The 27,649-nt window shown below is 44.2% G+C and overlaps 1 protein-coding gene and 1 long non-coding RNA gene across 2 annotated transcripts in view; both read left to right on the plus strand.

Moving 5' to 3' along the window:
- The window catches only part of TSHZ2 (teashirt zinc finger homeobox 2), a 421,574-nt gene that overhangs the window by 127,121 nt on the left and 266,804 nt on the right, over positions 1-27,649 (plus strand). The window lies entirely within an intron of this gene.
- The window catches only part of LOC143836396 (uncharacterized), a 60,637-nt gene that overhangs the window by 376 nt on the left and 32,612 nt on the right, over positions 1-27,649 (plus strand). The window lies entirely within an intron of this gene.

A 27,649-nucleotide genomic window follows, 5' to 3' on the forward strand; every position in this document is an offset into this window, starting at 1 on the left:
GAGACCCCTCCTACTACATGAGCGCTGGGCTTCCAGTGATAAGTTGGCCTTATGTCCACTGCCAAGAAAGTGATTCCCCTAAAGCTCTGGGCAGGCCCAGAATTTATGAAGTTGTGTTTACTCTAGCTATACAAGTATTATACTACGTTTTTTTGCTGCAAGCCTGTGATGTATGAGTGACCTGAACTGTAAGGGCTGCATGAAGTTTCTGCATGAGCCATAGCAGACTTTTATCAATTGTGTTGTATCTTTTTCTAGGGATGGTATCAAAAGCCCCTTCCAGATCAATAATGGGTCTGACACAGAGGGTGACATTTGGGAAATTGATGTGTTATCTATCAGATGATATAGAACTAGAAGACAGTGGTCTATGCTGGTCATGTTACATTCAACTTATGGACAACGGAACCTATGCCTGAAATCAGGCATATGACCTAGGAACTGATCTTTGGTGATCTAGATCCTTAGTGTTCTTTGTAAAGGAAACCCAAGTTTGCTGTTTCTTTCAAACAGATGCACACATGTAGATGCAGAATGTACATGCATTTACATGTACATTCTGTACGGCCCTGATCCTGCGTTGAGCAGGCGGTTGGACTAGATGGCCTGTATGGCCCCTTCCAACTCTATGATTCTATGATTTATTGGAATATGTAAACGCAGCTTGTAAGTTTCTCAAGTGGTTATTTTCCAGCCAGAAGTACTTCCTTCAATACTTAAGAAATGTAAATAATAAATAGAAGAAAAGTTGGTTCTTATATGCCGCTTTTCCCTACCCGAAGGAGGTTCAAAGCGGCTTACAGTCACCTTCCCATTCCTGCCCCAAAATATTTGCTTTTATATCCTGCCCTTCCTGAATGTTCAAGGTGGGTAACAAAACAATTCAATCATCAGTAAATATATGAAATCACATATTTATTTGTTTTTTTTTTAATTTGTTAAATTTATAATTTCCAGAAACAGTAAAACAGTATTTCAGTAGCCCCTAACTGATTTAGGTTGGGGGTGTATAGCATAAGCATGGAACTGCTGGTGGGGGTGGTCAGGACTGTTACAACAAAGTTAGAAGAAGACACTCCTCAAGGATTGCAGAACTCTAGGGTTGCCAGCTTCATGTTGGGAAATTCCTGGAAATGTTGTGGGTGGAGCCTGAGGAGGCAGGATTTGGGGTATGATGCCATAGGGTTCATTGAGCAGCTTGGTGTAGTGGTTAGGAGTGTGGATTTCTAATCTGGCGAACCGGGTTTGATTCCCCATTCCTCCTCCACATGCAGTCAGCTGGGTGACCTTGGGCTCACCATGGCACTGATAAAGTTGTTCTGGCCGAGCAGAAATATCAGGGTTCTCTCAGCCTCACCCACCTCACAAGGTGTCTGCTGTGGGGAGAAGGAAAGGTGAATGTAAGCCGCTTTGAGACTCCTTCTGATAGAGAAAAGCGGCATATAAGAATCAACTCTTCTTCTTCTTCAGTAATATCAGGACTCTCTCAGCCTCACCTACCTCACAGGGTGTCTGTTGTGGGGAGAGGAAAGGGAAGGCGACTGTAAGCCGCTTTGAGACTCCTTCTGGTAGAGAAAAGCGGCATATGAGAACCAACTCTCTCCTCCTCCTCCTCCTCCAAAACCCCTGGCTGGAAGGGTGGGGGGGGGGAGGAACCTGGCAACCCTAAGTGATCTGGAGATCAGTTGTAAATCTGGGAGCTCTCCAGGCCAAACCTGGATGTTGGCAAGTGGCAATTCTGCCTGAGAAAGAACTGGCCCCTTTCGTGAATGATCTTTGCTCTTCTAGTGAAACAGCATCCTGCCAAAGAGAAAGACCGTGGCCTGTTTTTAGGATCTTAAAATGTTAAATTTAGAGGGTGATGATAAAGAGCCAGCGCAGACCTCGGTGCCTAATCCATATCCCATATTTGTTGACAAAATAACAAGTTTTCTGGTTGCCTCTGCCTCTTCCCCCCACGGAGCCATCAAAGGCCTGGTGCCAGGCCTGTAATATATATTTGCTTTCTGAACTGCACCTTATATATTTATGCCTGCATCATGCTCTCCTTTGGAATCACACTCAAGGGAAATTCACTTTAGATATAGTCTTCTTTTTTTTTTAAGAAGAAAAGCCTGCGGTGATTCCATATGCCGTCCCCTTCCCTTTCCATTTCTTAGCAAATGGTTCCACCTATTCCGAATCCGTCCTGCCTCCTTCAGTTCTTTGCTCAAGTTCCCTCCCTGCCTCCCCACCTCCAGACTGGCAGCTCGTCTAAAGAGTTAACTGTTCCGAAACGTTTAATATTTATGCATCTCTTGTGTTGCTCAGCAGTTCCTTTATGCGGGATTGCATATCAGATAAGATCACAGATCCACTCCGAGCCAAATGCAGTAGGTCCTACTGAGATCTGACTGTACTTCAGATGTCAAAAAAATATATGAATAGGTGATCTTAATGCTCTCCTCTGGTGTTATATCTGTCTATAGAGAATATAGCTTACAACAGATTAGAAGCAATAGAGGACTTGACATATACCGAGAAAGCAGGAAGAATGATGCTCGTTGACATTATCGGCTAAACCTGTAGGGGAATTTTCTTTCTTTCCCTCTTTTTTTATTCCTTTTTCTTTTCTTTCTTTTTTTAAAAAAGGGGTATTTGCTTATTTGTTCGCCTCACCTCTTTCTACAGCCACTTCCAGTTTATCTTTCTAAAGTAGGGTCTTTTTGTTGTTTGTTTGTTTGTTTATCTAGCCATTTTAAATGAATGTCTAGCAGGTACTTTGTTTGGACTGAATTACCATAGTATCGGGTGCATCTTACAAGCCCGCTTGACCCTCTGTTGCTTATTTAATATTTATTTGCCTCTGCAGCTATAATTCACTGGCTTAACGCCTACAGAGGCCCTCTTGTTACCAAGCGATGGCATCTGGCTACCCCAGTGCTTGAGTATTGCTAGAGCGCTTTGGTGCTTTGCTCACGGACTGATCTGGTAACAAAATGGGAGGAGCCAGGATTCCAACCCAGGAGCTATTCCCCTTGTTGCATCACTCTCCTTCCTATTTCCTGTTTCTATTCCTCTTGGACTACATCTCCCAGCAAGCAGTGCTTCCATTTCTGTTCTTTATCGCTGGTATTGTACCTAAAAATGCTATGCATGTATGGACTTGAGCAGTGGGACATGTCATCTTCACATGATCCTCACTGTGATTTCCTAGTGAAAGTTCTTCTTGTTGGAGGATTTTGCTTCTTTTGCGTGGAAAAAGCACATCTGGGAAAGCATTGTACGACATGTCCCATAAGTAATTAACAGATTTGTACATTACAAATACGGTTACCAACCTCAAGGTTCTGTCCTGGACTTCTAGAATGATGACTTCACACTACAGAGATCAATTCCCCACAAGGAAATGGGGGTGTTGGAGAGCGAACTCTATGATAGATCATATAATCTAGGCGAAAGGGAAGTCCAAATATGACATCAGATCCCCACTGAGCTCCCATGACACAACACTGACCTTTCCAAGTGCCACTCTCAGAAATTTCTTAAGCCAGAGGTGGAAACCGTAATTGCAAATGCATTCAATCTTATATATTCAGTAAGGTAAAAGGTAAAGGTATCCCCTGTGCAAGCACCGAGACATGTCTGACCCTTGGGGTGATGCCCTCTGGCATTTTAATGGCAGACTCAATACGGGGTGGTTTGCCAGTGCCTTCCCCAGTCATTACCATTAACCCCCCAGCAAGCTGGGTACTCATTTTACTGACCTCGGAAGGATGGAAGGCTGAGTCAACCTTGAGCCAGCTGCTGGGATCGAACTCCCAACCTCATGGGCAGAGCTTTCAGACTGCATGTCTGCTGCCGTACCACTCTGCGCCACAAGAGGCTCTATATATTCAGTAGTAAATAGTAAATGCATGATAAAACTGAGATAACCAGATGCTAACATGGATCCAGTGTCATACCTTTGGGCTAATAGCTGGGTGACACCCTTGGCTCTCCCTTTGACCTGTAGATTCCCTGAACTCCAACGGAAATGATTATGAAATGCCTTGAACAAAAGCACCAGCCCCAGGCTGAAGATGCTCCTGAAGTTGCCTGAACAGTGGAATGTACACTCTGATAAATATCTATGCTGGGAATATGTTATTTTAAAAAAAATCAATACAAGCAGATGTGGATGTCTGCCACCACCACCATGCACACCACCCTAGGCGCATGTGAATGATTCCATTCATTTCATTGAAGTTGTACCATAAAATACTATTGCTAACAGCATCAGAGAATGGCAGACAATATAGCTCCATAATGCACAGGGAATTTTGGAGAAATGTGACCATTTCTGCTTTCCAGCACTTCCAATGCTCTCCTAATAAGCATTAGGCATGTGAAAAAAATTGGACCATTTCAGATTCAGTCTGAATTTATTTGGGCCGATTCCAAATCACCCTTAGTTGGTTTGGATTTGGCTGAATCGATTCATACTGAATCTGAGTCCATTTTTTTTTCTGCGCACATGCCTCTTTCGCCCACCCCTCACTTCCAAGGGAGTAGAGAGTGCCACTGCTGCCGCAGAAGGCTGGGAGGAGGCATTTAAACGTCACACCAAGCAGCTGATCATGACAGATCAGCTGCTTGGCATGCTTTCCCCCTCTACCTTCCCAGGCAGTGCCCAGGAAGGCTGGGGGGCAGGAGGCATTTAAAGCTGTTTGGCACACACTATTCCCTCCCCCAGACCCTTCCTTTAAATTGGCCAAACCATGGCTGGTTTAAAGTACAGGAATGGGTGATTTGGCATGGATAGGTCCTGTTCGGCTGATCTGAACTGAATCACCCATCCCTAGTAAGCACACTGCAAACCCCATATGATAAGCCGTGTGACTTCTACAGATTTTCAATATTATTATTGTTGTTGTTGTTGTTATTGTTATTATTTTCAATGTATTACCCGCCACTCCCAGATGGCTTGCAGTGGGTTACAACAGTCTGAATAAAACCCCCAATAAAAACCCAGACGTAAAACAAACATAGATCCAATAATCACAGTACAAAAAGAAGATATAGCGGGGGGAAATCTCAACAGTTCTTGTGTATTTGCTCTTGAGGCTGCTTGCAATAATATGAGTTTAAACAATAATCAATTAAAATTGGGGGGGAAAGAGAAAATTGACCATGTACTGCGAGAAGGCAGCTTCTTCTCATTTTCCTTCTTCCCTCAGCCCTATGTGACCTCTCATGATTGGAAGCAGGAATCACAATGGGACAATGGGCTGCTGTTAGAGGGAGAATCGAGTAGGATTGCCTCTCCTTTTCTCTTGCAGCAATGGTGCGTCTGACATTAGTGAAAACTATTCTGGCAAGGAGGGAAGGAGGAGGATGCCATTTAATTCCTCTGCCCCACTGCAGCCCTCCATTTCCCATTGTATTGTACGCATATGAAACTGCCTCATTCAAAATCAGGCCCTTGCTCTATCAAGGTCAATGCTGTTCATTTGGACTGGCAGCAATTCTTCATGGTCTTTCGTATCGACTGCTACCTGTAGAATGGAGATGCCAGGGACTGAACTTGGGACCTTCTGTGTGTAAGTAGATGTGCTTTGCCATTAAACCATGGCCTCTCCCCAACCTCTTGGAATGGAGAAGGTGATTAACAGCTCCCATAGAGAGCTAATCATAGAGAGTCTCTTCTAGTCAAAGGGGATAATACAGAAGACACAATCATAGGCACCCAAGGCCAGAATCCAGACTAGGGTTTAAACTAGTGATTTGTCTCAGACTAGGATCAGTGCTCCATCATCCAACATTTTATCCATAAGGTTTTCATGACTGCCAGGATGATCTTTTCGGAGATCATGAGGTATGTGTGAGATGAGGAAAATCAAAGTCTGCCATCTTCTGAGGTCTTGCTTCAGGTTCTTTCAACCTTTAGGGTTGTCAACATGGGGGATGCCAACAATGTATGTAACAAGGAAACACTTCCGGGGAAAACTGGAAGTGATATTCTATCACTCCAGGATTCACAAAACCATCTTTTTTTCCCCCAGCAATTCCCTGCATGACACTCAGAACCTCACTTTGTGGAGAAGGGCCAGTATATATAAATAGAAATGAAAGAAAATAAATGTTACTTCCTATATTGCTGAAATTATATGGCATCACTTCCAGGTTCTCTCTGGAAGTGACATCATGTCTCATGTGACATCATTGTTGTTGTTTTAATTTCCCCTATACTGCCTGATGGAGCAGCAGCAGAAAGAGCAGGTTCCTGGCAACAAGCCCTATGCTGAGGCTAGACAGGGAGCAACCCATGAGAGTGCCTTTTTGGCTGCGGTGCCAAAATTACAGAAAACTCTCCCCAGAGATATTCATTTATTCCCTTCTATTACTGTCTTCCTCCAGTGTGTGATGACTTTTTCTTGTTTTCTCTTGCAATTCCTCAATAGCCTCTTTTGATGGACAGCACTTTAAAAGCTAGGCCCCAAGTGCTGAAGTAACAGTAAGTGAAAGGTTAATTCCTCACTAACAAAGGCTGCTCAAAGCACTCTGATTGGCCAGCAACAGCAGTGAGGGGATTGTTATTAGAGCTGTGCGTGGGAGGGAGGTTATTCTAGTTGAGATCCTGACAGAACCTGCATTTAGAGACTACTTGTCTGTATCTTAGCTGTATAACATCTAATCTGAGGTTAATGTTGGTCTGAAGAAATGTTCTTGACTAATAGTCTGGATTCGGCATCATTCTACTCAGTGGAAGAAATGGAACTGTTATTTATTAGTGGGATTTGAGCAGTGTTGTGAGACTCCCAGTTCAGGAGGGGGGCAGATACATCTTCTAGGGGGAGAAGAAGGATCCCTGCCCAGCTAAACTGGGGGAATTGGTTGAGGATTTCCTTGGACTGGTGTGGAAAGAAAATTGATTCAGACACCAAAGAAGTTAAAGGGAAGCTGGTGATACTAGAAAAGGAGAGTGGTATACTAGCAGAGGGTACCTGCCTTCTAGAAAACCAGGGGAGTTCAGAGGAACTCATAAACAGCCAGAAGTGAAACAAAAACATCTCCATGAGAATGCTCAGAAACTAAGAAAAACATATAAACCTCTCTAAAGTCTGTAATTCAGATTCTACGAACTGTACAACAGCTGTTTCTTGTATCAAAGTTTGATCTCCTCCTTCCATCTCCCCCTCCCCTGTACGTTAAATAAAAGCTTTTGTTTGGGCTGGACTTTAATGGTCTCAGTGCCGTTCTGAAAAGGTTTTAGAAAAGAGGGCTCTTACACATTGCCATAAAGTTCCAGGGCTGAGTTAAAGCCAGAATGTCTGTCAGTGACAGGGTGGGACAGCCAGCTGCACTAATTACAAGAAAGAAACCATGCTACAAGGGAAGTTGGGTCAGTGAGGGAACAACATTTGCTTTTTAGAGGGAACTGAAGTGTGAGGGGGGGCCCATCATACCTTTCCTTCCACATATATGTTTTTAATAGATGCCTGTGTTTTTAATTTATTTCTCGGTGAGTGTATTTTAATTCTGGCATTTAAATCATGTCTTTTTATACTACCCTGGTTTCAGTTGCTGGCAACCATAGTTGCTATACAAAGGCAAGCAATGGTAAAACACTTCTGTTCATTTGTTACCTTCGAAAACCCGTGGTCACCATAAATTGGGTGCAATTTGATGGAGGAGGAGGAGGATGTTGATAATGCATAGGCTTACTATAAAACAATCCAGATGAAAGGTAAGCTAGAAGGCAATTCTAAGCACCCTTCAGAGCCCATGGATATAGTGAATGCTGCTAAGCAGGTCTATTCAGAAGTATTTTATTTGGGCCTTACTCTCCAGGCTAGATATCAGGAAAAAAAATTTCAGAGTAGTTCAGCAGTGGAATAGGCTGCCTAAGGAGGTGGTGAGCTCCCCCTCACTGGCAGTCTTCAAGCACTTTTCTTGGATGCTTTAAGATGCTTTGGGCTGATCCTGCATAGAGCAGGGGGTTGGACTAGATGGCCTGTATGGCCCCTTCCAACTCTATGATTCTATGATTCTAGGAAGTTTTCTTAGGGCTGCAACTTTAGAAGGCCATAATCCTGTTTAGGATTAGATGGTTGCTGCTGAATTCATGGCAATCTGCATCAGGGTTTTATATATTCGGAGCCCACGTGGGACAACAGCAGAGCAATTCCTCTTGGCATTCAATATCTTAATCCTTATAGGATGCTTTTCGGCAATTAACTCAAAAGAGTTTTGAGGTCCCAAGCCCAGGCTTACAGCCATGAATTCAGGAACTTTAAAATGATCCATTGTCGAATAAGAATTGAAGGTTTTTAATCTCATTTAAAATAGCCTGGATTTTGTGTTGGATGAAGTTTACTGCCTGGTTTCCATCAACATCACCTTATAAATACAGCTTCCAATCCCCGGCTCCCCAAGCTGGTCTTATTAAAAAAAGCAATGAATGGAATTTCACTTGTTTTTCAGCCTGAACTATTGTAAAAAGTCTGACATGTGATCTGTCAGGCTGGGAGTGAAGCTGATGCTTTGGAGGACTGGAGTGTGTGTTGGCTGAGGCTGCTGTTGTGTGTGTGTGTGTGTGCATGCATGCATGCATGCATGCAGATTTTACAAAGCACAGCATACTGTCCCAGGTCCAGCACATCACTGAGGGTTCATTGCTCCAGTGTTCCATCATCTACACCAGGGGTAGTCAAACTGCGACCCTCCAGATGTCCATGGACTACAATTCCCATGAGCCCCTGCCAGCATTCGCTCATGGGAATTGTTGTCCATGGACATCTGGAGGGCCGCAATTTGACTACCCCTGATCTACACTAATATTCCCATTGTCTTAGAGACAAAATATAATGTACCCTATGTGCTTCCTGCAAGGAGGTGAGGGTGACAATATGGCTGCCTCCACCAGTTTATCTGTACAAAACTCCCGTGATGTTTATCAGGCTCAAAGTGAGTGACTGATCCAAGATCACCCAGTGAGTTTAATGGCAATGGGAGATATGAACCTAGAACTCTCAAGATGTAGGCCTATAATCGACACATCTTGGATTGGATGAGACTAGTTTTTATGCTGGAAAAAACAAGATGGGTGGCCCAGGCTGGCATGGCATGGTCAGCCCTGGTTAGTATTTGAATGGGTGATGATCAAGGAATGGCAGGATTGCTACACAGAGGCAGGCAATGGGTAAACCACCTCTACTTGTCTGTTTGCCTTGAAAACCCTGTGGGATTGCCATGAATCAGCTGGGCTTCGAAATCAACACCTCCACCACCTAAAAAAGAATGGCCCCTTTTGACCACCGACAGACTATGATGGGGATCTACCTCTGCAAAATTCATAGGGCAGGGGTGGCCAAGCTGAGGCTCTTCAGATGTCCATGGACTACAGTTACCATGAGACCCTGCTAGCATGGAGTCCATGGACATCTGGCCAATGGGATGGGAGCTAGAAAGGGAATTAGGCAAGACTGAGTTTAAAAAGCTGGTCAAATCCAACCCACTGGCTCTAGGGGTACTACGTTCTTACCCACAAAGACCATTCAGCTGCACATGTCTTGATGATCCTTAAGGATGCTAACAAGTTTCTCATTGCTGCTAGGTGAATTCAAAAAGCCTCATTTCTCTTGGGCGTTCTACCTTGCACAAATCACGTGCACAAGTCTGTTATTTCTGCACCTTTTTCAGTTTCCAGTTGTTTGTTAAAAAAAAAAATCAGGAGCACCAACAAAACAGGGGCAGAATGTGACTAGTAATAGATAATACCAAAAAAAAAAAAAAGGCAGCATCCTTAATTCTCTCCATCAAAATCTGTTTTTCATACTCTTCATGATTGGCTAATTTTTTTTCAATCCAGTGCATAACTGACCAAAAGAGGTCTTAGATGTCAGCTCTCACTGGCTGGTTTCTTGATCCTATAGATACTTAAAGTTAGAGTTGGTTGTTCATGAGATTTTTTGTTTTGTGATGTTCCTGTTCCAAACAGGGAACCCTAATGTTGTTGTTGTTGTTGTTGAGAGCCAGTTTGGTGTAGTGGTTAGGAGTGCGGACTTCTAATCTGGCATGCCGGGTTCGATTCTGCACTCCCCCACATGCAGCCAGCTGGGTGACCTTGGGCTCGCCACGGCACTGATAAAACTGTTCTGACCGAGCAGCGATATCAGGGCTCTCTCAGCCTCACCCACCCCACAGGGTGTCTGTTGTGGGGGGAGGAATGGGAAGGCGACTGTAAGCCGCTTTGAGCCTCCTTCGGTTAGGGAAAAGCGGCATATAAGAACCAACTCTTCTTCTTGTTGTTGTTATTACTACTACTACTACTACTACTACTACTACTACTACTAGCCCTCTTTAAGTATTTGAAAGGTTGTCACTTGGAGGAGGGCAGGATGCTGTTTCTGCTGGCTGCAGAGGAGAGGACACGCAGTAATGGGTTTAAACTTCAAGTACAACGATATAGGCTAGATATCAGGAAAAAGTTTTTCACAGTCAGAGTAGTTCAGCAGTGGAATAGGCTGCCTAAGGAGGTGGTGAGCGCCCCCTCACTGGAAGTCTTCAAGCAAAGGTTGGATACACACTTTTCTTGGATGCTTTAGGATGCTTAGGGCTAATCCTGCGTTGAGCAGGGGGTTGGACTAGATGGCCTGTATGGCCCCTTCCAACTCTATGATTCTATGATTCTATGATACTACAACTACTTCGATTTATAGCCCAACACTCCCCTAAGGCTCGCGGCGGGTAACAACATATTAAAACCCATAAAACCCCTAATACATAAAAACATCCTACAAAAACAAATACACTGTCCAACCCAACCAACCCGACAGCAGCAGCATTCCCAGGGAGGGGACCAGGGAGCACTGCATATATAGCCCTGAGAGGGGAAGGGGCCCCCGATCTTACAAGGAGGCGCCAGCCTCAACCATAGGCCTGGTGGAAGAGCTCCATTTTGCCAGCCCTGCGGAAAGCTGGTAAATCCCACAGAGCGTAATCTCATCTTCTTCCTTCTTCCAGAAATGTGATAAGAATTTACAAGGGGCTGCATTTGCTCCACATCTAGCACTCCCATTGGCCACCCTGCTGTCATCTAGGCTGACCTCTTGGTTCGGGTTGCCAATCCCCAGGTGGAGCCTGGAGACCACCCAGAATTAAAATTGATCTCTAGATGACAGAGATAAGTTCTCCTAGGCCAAGTCTCTCTTTTGGAGGCTGGACTCTGTGGCATGGGGCTCTGCTCAAATCCCTCCCCTCCTCCAATCCCACCCTCCACTCCCAAATATCTGAAATTTCTAACCCAGAGTTGGTAACCCAGCATTTGACTACATTAGACGCGGACTATCTTTATATGACTCTTTAAATATTTTAAAGCCGAATATTGTGTTATTTATGTATTTTAGCCCTCTATAAGCCACCCTGAGCCTCCAGGAAAGGACAGGGTGTAAATGCAATAAATGTAATAAATAAATTTAAAAAGAACCAAATGCACGCTTGGCAAAGAAGCAGCAGCAGCAGCAGTAATATCTGCTTAAAATGTCTCCAGATAAAACCAGTCGGATCCAGTTATTCTGGGTGGATTCTGCTGCTATTTCTTCTGATATGATAACCGCAAAGCCATTCCATGTGGATTTCTCTTTTTTAGTACGTGCATTATTCTGTGTGGGAAGGCAGGCTTCATAAACAGATAAACAAATAAATATTTGCAGGGCAAACCTGTGTCAGCGTTGCCGCTGAGGTGATGCTTAAGGCCAGGAGATTGCTGTAGGTTCGCGGAAAGTGATTGCTTTTGCCTGGCTTCTATGCACAGACATTACTTAGACATGTTGATGGTTATTACAGTTAATATAAAGGCCGGGGAAACAAGCCCTGGGGCAGCCTCATCCTGCCCTCACAACAGCCCTTTGTTGCCTCTTGCTAACCTCAGTCTCTCCTTCCCTTGCTGCTTGGCAGCAGTGAGACAATTGGCTACGCTGCAGCATCCCCGGTCTGGTAATGATTTCTCCCTAACGTTTTGGCTCAAGCTCTTGGTGTCCCTTTCTTAAAGTTCACTGCACAGCCTATGATGATGACAGGGGGGCTTATTCTTCATCAAAGGGATCATGGACATTGATCTGTCTCCGTGGGACATGGGATCACTGATTTGGAAGGGTTCTCCAGGGTCATCCAGTCCAACCCCTTGCAGAATGCAGGGCATTCACAACTACCTGCCTACCCACAGTGTCCCCAATTCTATGCCCAGATGATGCTCACCACAAAACAAACAAAAAACAAATCCTTGGCCAGTCTGGCCTGGAAGAAATTCACTCCCTGATCTCAAAGTGGCGATTGGCATTTCCCTGGGCATGCAAGAGCCAAGCACTGGCACAGTCCCTTCTGCCCACCCCTAGGGCAGGAAGCTCCCCCTAGCCTGAAGAGTTTCATAAACTCAGTACACTCCCAGTTAAACATGGGCTGAAACCATGGGGTGTAACTCATTCACAGTGTTGGATCCCACAGAGGTGTTCCTCTAATGGTGGTACCTTCCTCCAGTGCAAAGGTCTCTTTTAGGTCTGGTAAGTCTCTCACTGTGGCAGGAGACCTCCCTGCCGCTGATCCTGATTGCAGCAAGGGAAACAACTGAGACAGAAATCACCACTGGGCCACCATTGAGATATAGGGTTGCCAGCTTCTGTGGCATTATACCTGGTGAGGTCCCTCTTGTCTCCAAGCGCTGCCCTTCTCAGGTTCTCCAGGTGTTTCCCAAGCAAGAGTTGGGAATCCTAGTGTGATGTCACATGTGGGGCAAGCCCACAAGTGATGTCATCGCACAGGAACAACAGCTTCATCTCTGAATTATCCCCCAAAGGAATACAATGCTGTAAGAATAATGGTGCCCCCAATGTCCTTGCCTCTACAGTCTCCCACAGACTGCCAGCCATTTGCTGCCAAATCTAGCGTCTTCTACCAGTATAGACTCTTATACACACAAATACAAGCATATACTGTATATACTTACATACATTTAACCTGTTTCAATTGGGCATACCTCCCTTGATTTTTCTTGTGAAATGTGGCCAGTGATAGACAGCAAGAGTGCTGCCATCTTGGAATGCCGCTTTGGGGAACTATTCTATTGTCTCTTCTTGGTCATGGCAGAGCCATTCATTAAAGTGGCTCCATATTAGAGATGCAAGGCTCTGGCCCTGGTTGAGGTTCGGTGTGCTTCTTTGGGGCCAAGGATCCTCAGCCAGTTGGTGGTGGCAGAGCATAGGGTTCTTTGGGATGGGGGTTAGGCAGAGAGATGGTCTCTCAGGTACACTGGGCCCAGATTGCGTATGGCCTTAATGGTGATTACCAAAACCTTAATCCTGATTCGGAATTCAACTGGGAGCCAGTGGAGTTGTTGAAGTACAGGCCGGATGTGGGATCTCGATGGTGTGTTTGTGAGGATCCTAGCCGCAGCATTTTGGACCAGTTGCAGTTTCCAGATCAAGGTTAAGGGAAGTCCTGGCGTAGAGTGAGTTGCAGAAATCTAGTCTAGTGGTGAGCATCTCATGGATCACCATGACTAGGTGTTCTGGGGCCAAGTAGGGTGCTAGTAGTTTGGCTTGGCAGAGGTGATAAAAGGCCTGCCATGCTACTCTCGTGACCTGTGTAAAAACCGTTTCTGATATCCATTTGCCTTGAAAGCTCCTTGCTTGGGTTGTCATAAGTTGGTTGTGACTTGATGACGCCTATGGACATTAATGGATTATGCAAGCCACTTTCTCCTTCTTATTCGCTATCAAGTCAGAGCTAATTTAAGGTGACCCTGTGGGCAAGCGATGTTCAGAGGTGGTTGGTTGCTTTTCCTGCCCTCCCTATTATGACCCTGGTATTTCTTGATGGTCTCCCATCCAAATCAAAGCCAGGTCCAACCCTGCTTAGCCAGAATTTATTTTACCCAGGGCTTGCAAGAACTCAGCAATGAATGTTGGATGTGAGTGCTCAATCCTGATGCTACAGAAGAAGGGGATTCTGAAAATGTGTGCCCAAAGTCATCAGGGAGAGTAATAAGGATACTTAGCAAAGCATTTAATTCATGTTATCTCAATAATCATTATAGAAATGCTGTCAGGTAGGCCAGTGTGATCATTCCTGTACTATGGATATGGGCAGAATGAGTCTAAGATAAGCTTGACCCTATTTCCTTGATACAAAAAGGGGACATTGGGATAGCAAAAATGGGATGGGGTTAAATATTCTGTAGTCACGAAAGTAAGACAATAAGAAAGTTTTATGAACATATTGAGTATACCATTATTCTTCAGTGACAGAACCTATACAAACATTTAGGTCAGGGGTAGTCAAACTGCGGCCCTCCAGATGTCCATGGACTACAATTCCCAGAAGCCCCTGCCAGCATTCACATGTCATCCACTATGTCATCCATTCGCTGGCAGGGGCTCCTGGGAATTGTAGTCCATGGACATCTGGAGGGCCGCAGTTTGACTACCCCTGATTTAGGTAGATGTAGTAGAGGAGGCCTGTTTTTCACCACAATCATACCATGATTATTTCTCCAATGAAATAATCTTAGGTAATAGATTTCATAAACCCTATCATAAAACTTCTCATACTCCATGACACAATTTTGCCTTACCACTAACAGCCCTCATTGTTTCAACACTTCATCTACATCAGTGGTTCTCAGCCTGGGGGGTCGGAACCCCTTTGGGGGTTGAACGACTCTTTCACAGGGGTCGCGCCAGGGCAAGCAGCTTGGCCATCCACACAACAGCCTTGTGGGGTAGATTGAGATAGAGCGTTCGTCTGTCTGGAGCAGCGGAAAAGAGCGAGATGGGCATGGTGGGACAAGAAGCAGAACTGAACTGAGAAACCCCAGAAAAAAAACCCAATTTATATACAATCACGAACAAGGGATCTTCATGCCATTGGTCAGTTTTGGCTTAATTTCTGTGAAAGAACACTGGCATAACTTTATGGTTGGGGGTCCCCACAACATGAGGAACTGTATTAAAGGGTCACAGCATTAGGAAGGTTGAGAACCACTGATCTGGATGGTGTCATGTGCCACACCTGGCCCATGCCAGCTTGGATATTTCTTCCATCCAGGAGTTGAACTGGCCACCCTGAGGCCTCCTGTAGCTGCTCATCCTCCCAGCCCTCAGAGAGACTACGTAGTGCAAACACTCGTATCTCAGTTCTTCTTGGTATTCTAAACCAGGGGTAGTCAACTTATGATCCTCCAGATGTCCATGGACTACAATTCCCACGAGCCCCTGCCATGGACTACAATTCCCACGAGCCCCTGCCAGCATTTGCTCATGGGAATTGTAGTCCATGGACATCTGGAGGACCACAGGTTGACTACCCCTGTTCTAAACAGTCTCATTTCAGTTCTGCACCTGGGTGTGAGAATTAATAGCTGTCTCATGTTTTCACACTGCATTGGGGATCAAACGGGTCAAATGTGGGAAAGGGAAATTGGTGCCCAAATCTGAATTCTGGGAAACAGAGTCTATCTGCCTGTGTTTTCTGTTGCTCCTTGTCTTCGAAAACACCTGTTAGGGACTCTGACTACCTGTAGATGCTGTCTTTCCCTACTAAAGACTTCCTTAGGTTTTCCCAATGCCTGGGATGCCTGTGTGTTTGTCTTTGAGGGTCTGCATCAGGACTGCACCCCAGGGTCATGGCAGACAGAACAACAAAAACTAACACTACAGCAAGGTTATACCTTTTATTAAAAAGGGGACAAAATTGACATTTGTATTAAAATGAGGGGACAGCCGGGAAATGTGAAAAAGGGAACTGCCCCCCTTTAAAAGGGTACGTAAGGTCAGCCTAGTCTGAGAGCTACTTAGCAAGTTCAGGAGTCAGGGACAGTGTAACTCAAAGAGATCGCAGTGAGCTTTCAGATTTTTAAAAGATGTGACTTGGGCGTGCATTCTTCTCTTGAGAAATCAACCTTTTTACCGTAATTAACTACTGCCTTGTGTAACAATTGTGTCCATTTTCATCTGAAAATGGTTGACGGAGAATGACATTCCTTAAAGGCTGCTTCTTTTTTTGCCTTTTTTCTGGGCATTATTTCCATGCGGTGAAGCTTTTAGCAGTGTAAAAAAAGCTCCGATTTGTGTGTTGTTCTGGAACCTACAACCCATAAACTGTGTGAAGCAGACTAAAGTCGCCAGAATTGCTGGAGCCCAGACACAATACACTAACCGACGAGAGCAGACGCTGCTAAACAGACATATGTAATATTCACTTGTCTGGAAAGGAAGTTTTGTATACTGGGATGGAAATGTAAGTGAATACAGGAGTGGGTCTTATTTTAATAGTGGAAATCTAAATTGTTATAATGTTTTTTGGCTTTCTTCCTTCCCTAATGCATGAGGGAGGGGGGGGGGAAGGAATCTAATGGCCCACCGCAAGGGGAAAAAATAACACAGGAGTATAATTAACATTTTAAATGCAGCAGGGAGGTGTTTGTAGTTCTGGAATGTCTCAATTTAGTACTAAAAGTCTGACCCATGGATCTAAGGCCCACATGCTTGGCATTGGTGGTACCAAGAGCTACTTAAATGTAACAGCTGTAAAGGTAATCACGTTAGGGTTGCCCAACTCTGGATTGGGAAATACCTCGGGCCATTCCGCACAGCCGCCGATGTAGCTAAATGTAAGCGCTGTTGTAAAGCGCTACAATTAATAGTGGCAGGTCTTGACAACGCACACAGCCGTTTCTTGCGGGGGGAAAGGCTCTCCCATTAGCACTGTTTTCATTATCCACAAGTTTCTGGTCTTGCCGGAATCGCAACAAAGGAGGTGATATTTTTCCGCGCTTCTTCCCGCCCTGGCCATCAATCAAACAGAACAGCCAATGAACTGTTGTGTTCATGCTCCCGGAAAGCGCCTTTCCCTTTAAAAACTGTTTTTTAAAAACCCCAAAACACCAGTAATAACAAATATTTGTTCATTCGATGTTTCAGAAAGACCTTTTTCGCTGGCATAGGAGCTTACACGCTCTTTAAATTTAAAAATCCCCCCCCCCTCCGATGGGTGCAATTTCTGGCCTTATCAGGCTGTGTTAAACAGGAAAGTTTAAAGACAATTTCAGAGGGGTGCTTTGTTTTACTGTTAAGCACTTCCGTGGAGGGACTTCAGCCGAAGATGTCTCGCTTATTTGTTGCTTTCGCCGGTTTAAGGGGGGAAAAAATGGCGATCGCGTCTCCAGAAGCTTGGGGGTAAGAGCTAGGGAGGAACATCCTTTCTACCGCTATACTGAGAACGCACATGTCTTTTTCGGATGTGTTGCAGGTTGTTCTCAGGAGTGAAGCTGGTTTTTAAGGGGAATCCACTTTTTACGATTCCCCGGGAAGCGTTACATTGAAGCGCATTTTGCGGGAGTGTTACAAGAGTGTTGCAGATTGTGTACAACGTTGTGCATAATGTTTAAAAAAATAGCGTTACGCAATCGTTAGACTTCAGCAACATTAGCGCTGTGCGGAATGGCCCTTGGAGATTTGTAGGGTAGAGGCTGGGGAGGGCAGGGGACAGACCTCAGCAGAGCACAATGCTGTAGAGTCCAGCCTCCAAAGTATCCATTTGGGAGAGAAGGGGTCTAAATAATAATAACAATAATAATAATAATTATTATTATGATGATGATGATCATGCTGTTATCTGGGGGAACTGATCCATGTGGTCTGAAGATCAGTTGTAATAGCAGATTTCCAGGCCCCATCTGGAGGCTGGCAATCCTAAATTGTATAGTTAGAGCTATTCTTCCCCCAAAATGAGCTGAGAAAAAGTTATCAAGGGAGTATTCTGCACATATAGAATAATGCACTTTCAGTGTGCTTTTGCAGCTGGGTTTTCCTGTGCAGAATAGGAAAATCTACTTCTAAAGTGCGTTGGAAGTATATCAATCAATGTGTGCGGAAAAGGCCCAAGTCTTGTGTAGTAAGGTAAAGGTAAAGGTATCCCCTGTGCAAGCACCGAGTCATGTCTGACCCTTGGGGTGACGCCCTCTAGCGTTTTCTTGGCAGACTCAATACGGGGTGGTTTGCCAGTGCCTTCCCCAGTCATTACCGTTTACCCCCCAGCAAGCTGGGTACTCATTTTACCGACCTCGGAAGGATGGAAGGCTGAGTCAACCTTGAGCCGGCTGCTGGGATTGAACTCCCAGCCTCATGGGCAAAGCTGTCAGACGGCTGCCTTACCACTCTGCGCCACAAGAGGCTCTTGTGTAGTAGTTGAATGTAAATCTGCAGAATGCAGTGCTGAAGGAAAATGGACACAGGGTTGGATCCTGCAATCTGTCAGCAGACAAACCTGACCAACACTGATTTTTCCAACATTCCCTTCCCAAGTGGAGTCCCCAAAAGAGCTATTTCCAACCCCGGAAAAAGTTTGTTTCCCAACGTTACAAGACTTATGTGAATTAATAGCCGTGGGTCAAGAATAGGGTTGTTAGGTCTAGGTTTGGAAATTCCTGGGGATTGGATTGGGGGGGATGCAGCCCAGAGAAGGTAGCAATTGGGGAGGGGAGGGACCTCGGCGGGGTATAAAGCCACAGAGTATACATTTTTTCCAGGGGGAATTGATTTCAATATTTTCCTTGACATTCTGTTGGATCCTCCAGTTTCTAGATGGTAATTCCTGTGAATATTCAGTTTTCCTCTGTCGAGATGACTGGATTATCATTGCAGTGAATGCCGTGCAAATATGCTAGCAGACAGGACTCATTTGTCCATTGTCATTTGAAAAAGGAACTGAGTTATTTTACAGCTCATGTCAACTTTTACTTTGAGCTAGTTAATAAAAAAAAGGAGAAGCAGCAAATATTTTACCATAAATGGCCGGGCGAGAAAAGAATGCATAATCGGTGTGTTGGTGCAAAAAAAATGCAAACAATTTTTTGCTTTGTTCAACAGTGCAGAGATTGAGCACGCCACCTTTCCTATGTAGTTCTGAACCACCCTTCCCTGTCCGGTAGAAGTGAATTTCCAGCAATGATTGTCCTTCAGGCTATCTCTAGTTGACCTGGCAGCATAGCATGACTTGAGCATGGCATACCTGGTCTTCATTATGTGTTTAGCATTTCAGCAACTGTGAGCTTTGGGACCCATGAAACATTTGCGCTGATGGAGAGGACTTCTGCTAGCTGACTCTTCCTCCCACTGCAGCCCAAAATGCCCTTCAAAATACTGCTTCTGGAGGGACAGGTAACAGCCCCACTCCCAGGAACATTAGGACACTATTTCGAGCAGCTCTAGGACTGGTGACTGAAGAAGAAATGATGAGTAGGTTTTTATACTGTTTTCTCAACCCAAAGGAGTGTAAAAGTGGCTTGCCATTGAATTCTCTTCCCATCCCCACAAGAGGCATCTTGTGATGTAGATGGGAATGAAAGAGCTCTGAGAGAAGCACGACTGGCCCAAGGTCACCCAGCAGGCTGCATGTGGAGGAGTGGGGAAGCCAACCCAGTTCTCCTGAGAAGAGCCTGCTGGTCTCAACCACTGCACCACACTGCCTCTCGACATGAACATTGGTCATAATAGGATTATCCATGTTGAATCGATCAGCTTAGAAAATTCATGTTCATTCCTATAATAAAGCTGCATTTTGAGTTGGGATTGGCTAAATGACGCTCGCCTTGACAAAAGTACAAATAAATTGTCACCTGACATCAGTGAACCTGAAATCTTTTGTGTCCTATCACCTCCTCCTCCCTTCCTTCCCCGATCAAATGTAGGTCTGATCCGGAAGATTTCCTAGTTTAGGAAGCTGTCAATTGGACTGCCATTTGCTGCCACATCTGAACTGGGCCACTTGAAGACACTGTGGTTTCTTTCTGGTCCAAAAAAGAGGACTCTAAGCCACAGCTTAATCCTGGGTTTGGAATCCAGATAATTAAACTTCCTTACCTTGGACATCATGGAAAATTATAGACAGAGCAAAGGCTTCCTAAATGAGGAAGTTTTCCATCACATCTCCAGGAATGAGAGGAAAGCAGAGGGTGGGGGTAGTGCTTGATCATGAGAATTTCAGACTCATTTCTATCATAAATCATGATGTCTCTGTCCAAAAACAGTTGTTAAATCTTACTCTGGAGTCCATGAAAGGAGGATTGTATATAAAAAAATGTAGATAGTACACTAGCTGACCATAACATTAAAGATGCTCCCCTTTATATTAGATATCACATTACAATATATATATTTTAATCTGTTCTTCTGTTCTTTAGAGTGGTTGGGGGGAGGGACTAGGTTCTGAACTTCAAAGAGCAATGCCGTAAATGGGTGCCACATTTTATTGCAATGTGCTCAAGAGAGATCAGATTCCAGTGTGTTTTACATCTTTCCTGATCCTCTTAAAGGGAGATGTGAGGGGTCACGCTGATGTTCAAACTGGAAGCATAGAATTGTGTCCTGCAGTTTCCCGTCTTGTTACCTCAGTTTTCAAGAACAGATGTTGTCTAGCAATGATTTTTTTTTTGCATCTGGGTGCTGTCATCCTTAACACTGGATATTGTGGCTGTACTGTGCAGTTGCCAGCCATCTGCTGGTAAAAAACCATAGAGATTTGGGGAATTCCTAGTGCATTGACACAACATTGTGAAAGTCTCCAATTTTAGTATATGTGCTGCCGAAGTGAGCATGTGAAAGTCTCTTTTTTCTTCCATTTGTTCCTTCTATCCCCACCAAGCAGCAGGGAAAGCCTGAAGCAGGAGGTGACAGGAGGCCACCCTGTTGGCCTGACATTTGACCTGGAATGGTAGAATTGTGCCCTTAGCACCACATTTCCTTAGCAGCATCTGAAGTTCCATAACAGGCCAGCTGGTTCCAGCAACAGTTTCCCAGTTACTCCTTGATGAACAGCTATGGATTTGTCTTTAAGAATAGTACAGAGAGAATCCAATCTGGTTCTTCGTGTCCTTGATGTTCCTATAGGTGGACTCCTAGCAGTGGTCAGGGTGGAGGCCAGCTTGACTTCTTCAGTGTCTAGAGCAGCCTTTCTCAGCTTTTTAACTGTTGGGAAACATTCTTCAGGCTTCAACAAACCCCAGAAGTTGTGTGATCATGCAGAATATGGTTGGGAAGCAGAGCTGTGGAAACACCCACCCGGGGCCCCTCCCCTTTCCACCCCCTCCTGGCCCATCATTGGCAAATTTTGGAGGAGTGGGTGGGTTAACATGAGCATATATGGTCATATCACTTGATAAATATTTAACAATTTTTTTTAAAAAATGTAAAAAGTTAACTCTTACCCATTTGGGAAACCCTTCCAGGGCCTTCAAGAAACCCCTGGGTTTCACAAAACCCTGATGAAGAAAGCCTGGTCTAAAGCATGGATGAGGATATGAAAATTTTATTTGACAATTTTATTGGGGGACACCCATAATGAAATGTTGATTGCACTGACTAGCCATTGTTTTAAAAAGAGATGGTGGCCTGCACTAGAGAATAACATTCTCAGTTTCGGCTATTCTACTCAGCCACTTGAAGAACTGAAAAGCTATTTCTGATGTAGTGCAGAGAATTAATATGTACTCACAACACTTTGCAGTAGGTTAAGCTGAATGACAACAAATGGCAGAAGGTCTCATGGCCAGATATTTTAATTTAGGTCTCTCTGTAGGCTTGCCGGGTGACGCTTTGTGGTGGTCATGGCCTCCTGCTGCTAGTCAGTGGAGGAAAACCAGCATTGGGTGATGTGAAGTGACATTATGGTGTTGGGTGACTATTACGCCCTCATCCACTACCCTCAGAGGCAAGATTTCCCCTCTGTTTTCCTTTATCCTTTTGACTTTGAGCAGCCCTAGTGATTGGTTTTCTTCTTTTCTGAAGAACTCTGTCTCAGGATGATAGTTTACTGCTGGCTCAGCCCAGGACCCTGGGGGAAGAGTCGGGATCGCCCTTTAGCTTAATCCACTGAAAATAGCAGTTGAGATAGTTCGACATTCAAAATTAACCAAAATATTTTATTCGACATAGAGGGGAAAGGTCAGGTGAAATTACGGGTTGAAAGTTCTGAGGTAACTCAATATAGATAACTCTGAGGTAAAACCAGTTCATGCACAGACTTTAGTTCTTATATTTCAGGCTAATGGATTAGTGCTATTTCTCAGTCAGCAGCCAAGGCAAAAGGCCTTCCCCTTCTTTCCAGTTAGTTTTGTGCATGTGAGCCGGATTATACATCTGAGTTCCTTCTTGTTTGTCAGTGTTTTGAAGCCCCTGGCCCAACTGTAGCTTTAACTCCAGCTAGCTTTGTTCAGAGATTCTCTGTAGTTGGTCCAATGGGCAGAGACCCATTGTTTGGTTTCAATTTGTTCCATACCGATTGTGGTCCGGTGTTATGACAGCAGCTCAGACTTTTTGCCTTCCCACTGGAAGTCCATGATCACATTATTTGATCTCCTGGGTCATGAGACCAAACTTTGGTGGAAAGGGCTGTGGTGGAATGGGCAGATTCACCCGTGGCACAACTAACAAGACTTTTAATGTGGACTTATTGATTGTCTGCCTTACAGAAGTCACAATGAAATGGAGTTGGGCAGTATTTCTCTGGGGGAAGGGATCAGCCTCTCTGACTTCCTTTCTGTTGCTGCCTATTGCACATTTTGGAATTTGAGACTTTCTTGACCAGGCTCATTCCAATGAGCATCTACATTTGTGCGCAGATGGCCAAAAACCTGAGCATATCAAGGCTAATCAGGCTAATCTGAATAATTAACAGAACTGAAAATCTTGCAAAAGCAACACGTCTCGCTCAACAAATCTGGTAGAGAAGACTTTTCAGATAATAACAGAAACACAAATATATTCCACCTGCTGACAGCATGTATGTATGTATGTATGTATGTATGTATGTATGTATGTATTCAAATGTTGCACCATATTTTCAGCTGTTCACGTGGCACGCAAAGTAGCTTTTGAAAAAGAGTAAAACCTGCGATCTGCAACTCACTATATAATCAGAAGGACTGTGCTGTGTAATAGCCAGTTAAAAAAATGTCATTAAAAGCAATGCAGCTATTTAGATCAGAACAAGTCATCCCATTTCCTCATCATTTAACGTGGCATTGAGAACCCTCTGAAACATTCTTCAGCCTTTGAGAAACCCCAGAAATTGTGTGATCATGCAGAATATAGTTGGGAAGCATACCTGTGTAAACACCTATCCGGGGCCTCTCCCCTTCCCAATCCCTCCAGACCCATCATTGGCCATTCTGGGAGGTTGGGTGAACATATATGTTTAGAATCATAGAATAATAGAGTTGGAAGGGACCTCCTGAGTAATGTAGTCCAACCCCCTGCACTATGCTCCCTATTGCTCATTCACTGCAGCCCCCTTGAGCCTTCTGAGTATCAGCTTGTCCGTCAGATGGCCTCTGTTTAAAAATTTCCAAAGATGGAGAACCCACCACCTCCCGAGGAAGCCTATTCCACTGAGAAACCGCTCTAACTGTCAGGAATGTCTTCTGGATGTTTAGATGGGATTTCATTTGAATTAGTTTCATCCCATTGGTTCTGGTCCATCCCTCTGGGGCAAGAGAGAACAACTCTGCTCCATCCTCTATATGGCAGCCTTTTAAATACTTGAAGATGGTTATCAGATCCCCTCTCAATCGTCTCCTCTCCAGGCTAAACAGACCAAGCTCCCCCAACCTTTATTCTTATGTCTTGGTCTCTAAACCCCTCACCATCTTTGTTGCCCTCCTTTGGACATGCTCCAGTTTGTCTATAAATGTAAAAAATATATACAAAATTAATTAACCCCCCCCCCACTTGGGAAACCCTTCCAGGGCTGCCAAGAAACCCCATGGTTTCACGAACCCCTTGTTGAGAAATCCTGCTTTAGAGCAGTGGTCCCCAACCTGCAGTCTGCGGCCCGGTGCTGGGCCGCGAAGGCCAGGGTGCCGGGCCGCGGTTCCCTCTCCCCGCCCCCCCCCGCAGTAAAAAACTTCCCCGGGCCGCAAGCTTGCGGCCCGGGAAGCTTCTTACTGCGGGAGGGGGGGGAGAGGGAATCAGGGCCGCGCATGCACACTGCGCGAGCGTGGCACTTGCCCCGCCGGTCCCCAGCCAGAAAAAGGTTGGGGACCACTGCTTTAGAGAATAGTTCAAGAACCATGTTAAAGATTCCAAAAGTTGAACTGGAAGCTGTTTCTTTTTTCCTTAGAGTTTACTTGGAAATACGGTGCCTATTTATTTTTTTTTAAATTAACTTCATGAAACTTCAATGTCAAGAAGTGAAATTATGGAACTCTAAGATGATGGCATTAAAAGGAATTTGAAAACTGACAAACAGGGAAGAAGAGCATATAATTTTACAACACAGGCAAAAAAAATATATATATATGTAACAAAATTTGAAAAATTGCATTAGTGTATCATTTTCGGTACGTAAGCCATTAGAGGGAAAAGTGTAAATTACACCTTGTAACAAAGTAAGAATGTTTTCAATGTTTAAAGGTAATTTTGTATTACTGCGACTATTACTTAAACTCTTATCTCTTATAAATATCTAAAGACAGGACCCCTGGTGATATTACCTGTGTCTTAAGCAAAGAGCAACAATTTCAATCCCATCCAACAGCATTTGTATTTTGCCAAGTGCTATCAAGTACAGAGTTGCATAATTTGATCCCTAAGTGAAATAGATATATATTTTTTCTACCCGGCACATTTATCACTCTCCTGTGGGCCTCATTACTGACAATCAAATCATAAAAGATGCTCGAAATTGTCATGATGCACTTATTTGTTCATGATCTTCGATACAAATAGTTTCTGCTATAAAAAAAATAATAATAAAAGAGGTCCTTTTTGGGCTGTCATCTTGACTGTGCCTTAAAGCAGCAGGGTGCTTTTATTGTTGCTAAGTTTGTATTATTACAATTACTCACATTTTAAACCATGCAGTTATCTTTCTCATTCTCCAGACAGTCCTGTGACGATGGACTTTAATGCTTCTGTTTACATCGGGCTACCAAAAATCTGGTCTAGGCACTACAAACACGGGTGGAGATTGACACCTCGGTGTGGAGTTTCTCATCGCCCACTGATATATTTAGAGATTGGGATAACAGGTTAAGAACATAAGAGGAACCCTGCTGGATCAGACCAGTGGTCCATCTGTTTGAACATCCTGTTTCCCACAGTGGACAGCCAGTTATGCTGAAGGCAACAAACAGGACATTGAGGCCACACTGGCACAATTTAGAGCCAGTTTAGTGTTGCGGTTAAGAGTATCAGCTTCTAATCTGGCAAACTGGGGTTCCCAGCCAGCTACCCACAATCCAGATCAGGGGTAGTCAAACTGCGGCCCTCCAGATGTCCATGGACTACAATTCCCAGGAGCCCCCTGCCAGCGTTCACTGGCAGGGGGCTCCTGGGAATTGTAGTCCATGGACATCTGGAGGGCCGCAGTTTGACTACCCCTGATCCAGATAGTGTTGTTCTCATAGAGCAATCCTGACAGAGTTCTCTCAGTCCCATCTACCAGACAGGGTGTCTGTTGTGAGGAGAGGAAGGGAAGGCGATTGTAAGCTGCTTTGAGACTCCTTTGGGCAGTGAAAAGTGGGGTATAAAAAACAGCTGTACTACCTTGTGAAAAATTGGCTGGTATTTGTCAAGGGAAGAGTGAACACTAAATGAGTGAGCATGGAACACCTACTTGTACCCACAACATGTAGTTCGATCTTCAGGATGCATACGTCATACATTGGGGAAACAGGCAAAACCAAAATTATTTGTTTGTTTATTTATTTTGAGATTTATATACCGCCCTACCTTTGGAAACCCAGGGGAATTTACAAGAGTATAAAATCTATTTTTTTAAAAAACCCAATATATAATAAAATCTGAACTTTAAGACATTAAAACTCCTATTCAAATATTAAAATTGCCCCGAATGCCATCTCTCATGGGCGTGGGAAGGGGTAGTATAGTTTTCAATCAAGGTGTCAGCCTGGGAGACCTGGACAGAGAGGCCAGTGGTTTCTGATGTTACTTCCAGCTTCATAAGTCTGGCAGAACAGCTCTGTCTTGTAAGCCCCGTGAAACTTCCATATGCCGGGTTAGGTGGGTTAGAACGGTGCCTGTTCAGTACACCCAGCGGGGGACGAAAATTCTGATGTTTGTGCTTCTCCAAATGCTTATGCTTACAAAAGCAAAAAAAAAAAAAAAATTCCCATAAACATTTATTTAATGCTGCTTACACATATAGAGTATTTAAACTTTTCGCTGCTGTTATTGCGGCTTGTGAAATGCATCAAATCACAGACATATATTTTTCCCCAGGATTTTATTTCTTCCCCCTCTTTCCCCCCTCCTTCCTCCGGTTATGATTTGATGTGTTGGTTCAAAACTGATTGTCTCTATGGCTCTGATGGAGAAAGGGGATATGGGGTAGAAATATGGGCCCCCTGACCTCATCCAGAGAGGCAGCCAATGTAAAAGTAAGATGCTGGATATTTATTTGTAGGGATAAGGGAGAAATATATTTGTTAGTGAAATGGAGCTTGCTGCAGAGTGCATAAAGGTGAATTTATTTGTCAGAAGTCTGAAGGAGGTTTATGCAATGGAGTATTATTGAGCCGGGCTATTAGCAGAGTGAATTGCTACTATGACACACCATTAAATTGTTTTTAGTGTCCACAAAGGTATCATTCTGCAGCAGGCATAGTTAGTAACCAAGTTGTATATTTACTGGACAGCAGCAGATCTGGGGAGGGGAAAAATAGCGCATTTGGCCAAATATATATATATATATATATATATATATATATATATATATATATATATATATATATATATATATATATATATATATATATGTACTGCAGCTGCCTTTACCAGGGGGATGTGTGTACCAAAATGCCATGGCACAGAAGAAAAATCAAATGAAGAATGTAGTATCTTGTAGAGAATTCAGCAGCCTAAGAAATTCTCCTTTTCCTTTTCAAAAAATTCTGTTAGCAAAGGTATGCTTGAAATGAGATGCCAATGTTTGTAGAAATCTCAGAAAACTGGGGAGGGGATTCTATTGGCAGAAAAGTGATTATTTTCCTGTAGAAACATCTAGAAATCACATGCCATGCCCTGCAGACCTCTGTTTTCTTCCCTATAGCTAGTGAAACCAGGATAAAATATGCAAAATAATAGAAACAGTATTTGCATATTTTATACAGGTGTAAATCAATACGATAGAGCCTCTTGTGGTGCAGAGTGGTAAGGCAGCGATATGCTGTCTGAATCTGTCTGCCCATGAGGTTGGGAGTTCAATCCCAGCAGCCGGCTCAAGGTTGACTCAGCCTTCCATCCTTCCGAGGTCGGTAAAATGAGTACCCAGCTTGCTGGGGGGTAAATGGTAATGACTGGGGAAGGCACTGGCAAACCACCCCGTATTGAGTCTGCCAAGAAAACGCTAGAGGGCGTCACCCCAAGGGTCAGACATGACTCGGTGCTTGCACAGGGGATACCTTTACCTTTACCTTTAAATCAATACGAGGTACAGAACTGTGATTGACTGGACACACAGTTTTAATGTATTAATGTCGGGCGGAGAGACCAGCCTTTGGACTGATCTGACAGAGACCTGAGGGGATGGCAAAAGGAGCCTTGAGCGATTGTACAATTGGAAATGTCCAAAAAGCAAAGTGGAATTGTGCATTTGGGGTAAATGATGGAGTGCT

Source organism: Paroedura picta, chromosome 4 (assembly GCF_049243985.1).
Source record: "Paroedura picta isolate Pp20150507F chromosome 4, Ppicta_v3.0, whole genome shotgun sequence".
Taxonomy (NCBI): domain Eukaryota; kingdom Metazoa; phylum Chordata; class Lepidosauria; order Squamata; family Gekkonidae; genus Paroedura; species Paroedura picta.